The sequence below is a fragment of the Eumetopias jubatus genome, unplaced genomic scaffold (genome assembly GCF_037043125.1).
Source record: "Eumetopias jubatus isolate StellerSeaLion01/CBP00866 unplaced genomic scaffold, mEumJub1_p1.0 scaffold_2, whole genome shotgun sequence".
Classification (NCBI taxonomy): domain Eukaryota; kingdom Metazoa; phylum Chordata; class Mammalia; order Carnivora; family Otariidae; genus Eumetopias; species Eumetopias jubatus.
Genome location: NW_028274808.1, coordinates 65,885,125 through 65,890,483, shown reverse-complemented (window position 1 = coordinate 65,890,483; position 5,359 = coordinate 65,885,125).

Below are 5,359 nucleotides of genomic sequence, written 5' to 3'. Positions count from 1 at the left end.
GCATGCAAACCACTGGCTTTTTTTTTAAGAATTCAATTTAGAAATCAGCATCAAAAGTGTGAGATACAATTTTAATTAAAGTAATAGCATACAAATGTAGTATAAGGCATTATGACAGGTTCGTTAACAGCAGAGATGGAATCTCATCAAATTATGAAGAATGAATATTCATAGATGGTGGATGAGTGACTATTTTTGTATTATTTCCTGAATTTTCCAGATTTTACAAAATAAATGTTATTTTAATGATTACATGAGTGATTAATAAAATATATAAAAATTTTACTCATTATATTGGTAATATAAGATTACAAATGAGGATCTGAATCCCTAATGATAGGAAAACTATTATAGTCTTAACATTCCATTGCCGATAATATATCATAATAGTGATTTAAAAATGGAGAAATACTCAAAGCATAATTCTAAGAAATAAAAAGATACCCTACTGTATATTACTATGATCACATTCATGTCTGTTTGTAGTGAAGAGAGACAGAGATAGAGACAGAGACAAAGAGAGATAGTGAAAGACTGATTAATGAAGATAGAGACCTTGTCTCTCTTCTACACTCTACAGGCTCAATACCTAGGCTTACATCAATGTCAGGCACAAAGTAGATTCCCAAAAACTATAAACAGTTATTAGGAATGTATGCATACAAGATTAATACATCAAGACTCAAAGAAATACACTAAAGTGCCAAACATACTAAGGTTGATTTGGGGTAGGGGAATTATAGGTGGTAGATGATCTTAAAAAATGTTTTCATTTACATTTTTATATTGTTTAATGTTTGTATAATAAGTATATAAAATATAACGTATTTCTTATCCTAATCTGAAATCCCTCAAAGAAAACATCATATACATGTCTATGTGATCTATGGTATATCAAAAAAGGTTAAATAAACATAACATTTTCATTCTATTTAAAATAATTAAAAATTATTTTTAATTTTAAATTTTTTTGGAAATCACAGTGAAATGGCTGTTCTGATTAAAATCAAACCAAAATATCTCTAGTTCTATAGCAGTTTCTTATACAATGTAACTATGAAAATCTCTGCTGATGGTTAATTACTGTCAGAATTGAAATTAGTATTCCAACTACCAACTCTTTAAAGAGGCCTTAGTGCAAGAGAAAAGAAGCACCAGATGTTCAGATGACTGCAATTTTGTCCTCAGCAAAGGTTATAATCAGGTTCATAATATAAGCCTCAATGAAGAAGCAGCGTGCTATAGAAGAAAAGTACACTGGGCAAAAACTCATAAAAAAATGAATTCAAAATTAGTCTCCATCACTTAGTAATTATGAGTTTGATTCATCCTTAACTTTTGTAAGCCTCAATTGCTTCAACTATATAATAGAGATCATAATAACTGGCTTACTTGCTCATTTCAAGTATAGTGTAGTGTATTTGTCAGATTTCAAAGAACGTCTCTTGTGCCTGTTTCTTGTTGTTTTTGACTTTTTGGCTTTTCATTTTTGCTTTTATTTGCAGGGTATCAGTTTCTTATTTTCCCTCTCCTACCCATCAAATCACATGCCTTCCAAACCATTTTATTTCAATGGGAAAAAAAAAAGTATCAATTATGTCGGAAAAGACCAGCTGTCATGGACATAACTACTGCTAGAAAATTATTTTGAGAAGTGTGTTTACAGACTGTTTTACTTAAAATACAGTTTTTTTAAAAAAACATATGCAATATCATCAAATAAAATGTAATGTTCTTCACATTGTTAGTTAATTTTACTTTAAAGCTGGTGTGGCTAAAAATAGTGTAAGATTATAGATCTTGACATTTCCATGTGGCCAGAGTAGGAGGCTCCTGTAAGCTGTAGATTCTGAAGCTTCTGCGTCAGCCATTCCTTCAGCCAGAATTTCTCTGGATATTAGGCAACATGCCCGTATTTCTTAAAGAGACTTCCAGGTATTTTTATAGGTCTCATCTGCAGTGCACTCTCATCACTGCTTATCCTCCATCATACCATCACCCCAATAACATCTTAACATCCGAACCTTCTTGAGCCTGTCTACACCCTTAGTCATCTCTCCCTCTCTTGGTCATCTATAAGTATATCTTTATAATTAACAAAGCCCTTAATATCCTCATCTTCTCTGAAGAATTACTTCCCCCTCCTTACTCTAACTGAAGCCAGACTACTCACTGAGGGTGCTAGTTTGCTGTCACCTCAATTACTGTTTGTTCTCTCTCTTGCCAGAAACGTTAGAAAATATGTAAGTATAACACTCGTCCCTTCAAGCCTGATACTTCTCCACCTGCCTCCAAAAATTTGTTATAACTTTTTAAAAAGAAATTCCACCTCCTACGCCCATAATCTTCCCAGCTCTTAGTCCAATGTGTCTTCCCCTTTATACACAAATTCTTCAAAAATATTTCCCACACATACATCTTATCTTTCCCTGCATCCTGCCCTCTATTCAATACATTCCAACATGACTACTGTCAATACCACTCCATTAAAACTTGACAAAGTTACAAAAGACTTTTTTTTTAAATTTTTTAAAGACTTTATTTATTTATTTGAGAGAGTGAGACTGGAGAGAGAGCACATGAGAGGGGGGAAGGGGGAGGGGGGAGGGTCAGAGGGAGAAGCAGACTCCCAGCTGAGCAGGGAGCCCAACGCGGGACTTGATCCAGGGACTCCAGGATCATGACCTGAGCCAAAGGCAGTTGCTCAACCAACTGAGCCACCCAGGTGCCCAAGGTTACAAAAGACTTAAAATATCTTCAAATCTAGTTGAAATTTTACATTCTACTTACTTGATTATTCAGAGGCATTCAACACCAATAGCTACACTCAACTTCTTGAATTTTTTCCATGTCCCTACAGTCTTCTACTATATCTTTTATCTCCCATTTCTTCTCGATAGCTAGTTTCTCTGCAGTGACTACTACATGTTGAATTTATTCATGACTCAAGGCAAAGATTTCTTTTTTCATCTTTTGTACACTCTTCCCTTAGTATTGAATTTCTGCCCATGACTCTAACGCCCTAACAGTACTCTCAAATGTGTATGCATTTTAACTCCTATAAAGAAGACAAAATTGAAGAAGACAAAATTGGGTAATGTGTAAAAGAATGAGAGGTAGGGACAGGTCATTGAGGAATGCCTCTCTGAGAAGCTGCCATTGTAGTTGAAATTGGGATCATGAAAGGCTTTGGTCAAATGAAGATCTGTGAGAAGAGAGCTCTCAACAGAAAGAGCAACAACTGCAAAGTTAGTGTGGAGGGCACTGAGATGAGAAGGAGGAGCAGACTGCATGTTATAGCATTTTCAAAAATACAGAAAAAGTTTTGATTGTATATATGTGATGCAAAGACACTGGAGAACTTTAAGCAGGAGAAAGACAAAAATTGACTTAAGCTGCTATGTGGAATAGGTGGATGGGTTCCAGAAGGAATGCAGTACGGTCACTTTATAGGATCATGAGGAATCCAGGAAAAATGGTGATGGTGGCATGAACAAAAGAAGCAGCAGAGAACATGATGAGAAACAACTATTTTATAACACATATAACATATTATATAGAATATAGAATACTCAGTTCACATATTTTTTTTAAGATTCTATTCATTTACTTGAAAGAGAGGAGAGAGAAAGAGATTGAGAGAACGAATGGGAGGAGGGGCAGAGGGAGAAGCAGACTCCCCACTGAGCAGTCCCCCAATGAGGGACTCAATCCCAGGACCCTGGGATCATGACCTGAGCCGAAGGCAGACGCTTAACCGACTGACCCACCCAGGCACCCATAGAGAGTTCACAGATTTTTTGTTGAAGTAGATATTGCCTGTGGATTGTCAGGAGAAGGGAATCAGGAATGGCTTCTGCAGTTTTGCCTTTATCAAATGAAGAGATTTTGGTACTACTTAATAAGATGGGATAAGTTTTGTGGAGTAAAATGGGGGTATCCATTGTTATTTTTCTGTATTATATTGAGAGGAATATAATTTATTGAAATGGATATATCATGCAGACAACTGGACCTATAGGTCTGGAGCTCAGGGAAAATGTCTGGATTGAGACAACATTAGATATTAATATTAGATAATAAACAATACAGTGGCAATATTTAATCCAATAGCAAAAATGTGGTCACCTAGGAGACCTGAGGTGGAAAGTAAGTAGAACCCTAGGTCTCTCTAATTTTAGAGTTCTTACAGAGCAGCAAAGGAGACAAGAATGAGAGGTTAGTGATTTACATGTAAAACTAAATATACTAAAAGCCATGGAAGCACAAAGAAGAAACTGTATTCAAGAAGGTTGTGGTAAACTGTACATAATGCTTTGGAGTTCATGAGACTAAGACAAATAGTTTGCCATTAGCTTTGACATAACATACATCAGCGCTAACCCTGATTAGAATTCCTGGTGAGGATGAAAACCAAATTGCAAGTTTTTGAAGAAAAATCCAGAAGTGAGGAAAGAGAGAGCAGTGGACAACTTTTTCTACAAATTTTAGTTTCATGAAAAGGAGAAAAATATTGGGGTAGTATCTGAAGGAAAATGTGAGCTCAAAGGTGATTGTTTTAAAGATATTTGTATTAAAGCAGGTCTGTATATTAATTAGAGGGATTCAACAGAAATGGAAAAAGTCTGCTGCTGAAGACAAAATTCAAGATTGAAGTCTTGGAAAAGTTGATAGTGGGTAGGATCTAATTCACAAGTAAACTGGCCATGGGGAAAAAGCTATCCTCTATTATTATGTCAATCTTGGACAAAGAATAGTTTGTACAGATGGAAGCAGGTTGGTGGAGTTGGTGGTAGAAAAATGAGATTTTTTTTTTTTTTACTGATTTTAGTTACTTTTTAGTGAAATATGAAAAAGGCAACAGTTTAAGTTGAGGAATATAGAGATTTTTAGGAAACCTGACAAGTGTTATGGTCTGAAAGTTTATGTCCCCACCCCCCAAATTCCTATGTTGAAATCCTAATACCGATGTGATGGTCTTAGGAAGTGGGGCCTTTGGGGAGGTGATCAGGTCATGATAGTGAAGCGCTCATGAATGGGATTAGTTCTTTTATACAAAAAATGAGATTATATAGAGTTCTCTAGCCCCTTCCACTATATGAGGATACAACAAGAAATCTACAACTAAGAAAAGGGCCCTTACACAACCATGCTGGCATTCTGATCTTGGACTTCCAGCCTCCAGAACTGTGAGAAATAAATTTCTGATGTTTATAAGCTACGTAGTCTGTGATGTTTTGTTATAGTAACCCAAACAGACTAAGACATGTGGTAAAATAATCATTTTAGGGAACAGGAAAATGAATTCACTAGGAGGGCGAGGTAGAATACTTTATCCTTGTTGAATATCTATTTTTAA